The sequence below is a fragment of the Mus caroli genome, chromosome 11, assembly GCF_900094665.2.
Source record: "Mus caroli chromosome 11, CAROLI_EIJ_v1.1, whole genome shotgun sequence".
Classification (NCBI taxonomy): domain Eukaryota; kingdom Metazoa; phylum Chordata; class Mammalia; order Rodentia; family Muridae; genus Mus; species Mus caroli.
This window is the reverse complement of record NC_034580.1, coordinates 11,037,527-11,038,207: the sequence shown is the minus strand read 5'-3', so window position 1 is coordinate 11,038,207 and position 681 is coordinate 11,037,527.

Sequence of the window (681 nt, the reverse complement as noted above, 5' to 3'; positions counted from 1 at the left end):
TCTCTGTAACTCCTTCCATGGGTGTTTTGTTCCCAATTCCACGAAGGGGCATAGTGTCCACACTTTGGTCTTCGTTCTTCTTGAGTTTCATGCGTTTAGAAGCATGTGTCCTTATTACCAGTTGGAACTTCTTCTGGGTATATGAACAGGAGAGGTATTGCTGGATCTTCCGGCAGTATTATGTCCAATTTTCTGAGGAACCAGTACCCCTAGAGTTCGTGTCTCTAGCTGCATATGTAGCAGAAGGTGGCCTAGTTGGCCATCACTGGGAAGAGAGGCCCTTTGGTATTGCAAACTTTATATATCCCAGTACAGGGGAATTCCAGGGTCAAGAAGCAGGAGTGCGTGGGTAGGGGAGCAGAGTGGCGGAAGGGTATAGGTAACTTTCAGCATAGCATTTGAAATGTATATAAAGAAAATATCTAATAAAAATAAATTTAAAAAAACAATGAGGAAATTTGCCAGGCAGTGGTGGTGCACACCTTTAATCCCAGCATTTGGGAAGCAGAGACAGGTGGATTTCTGAGTTCAAGGCCAGCCTGGTTTACAAAGTGAGTTCCAGGATAGCCAGGGCTACACAGAGAAACCCTGTCTCGAAAAAACAAAAGAAAAGAAAACAAAACAAAACAGAATGAGGAAATTATGAGTTTTGCAGGCAAATAAAATACTAACCAAGAAAAC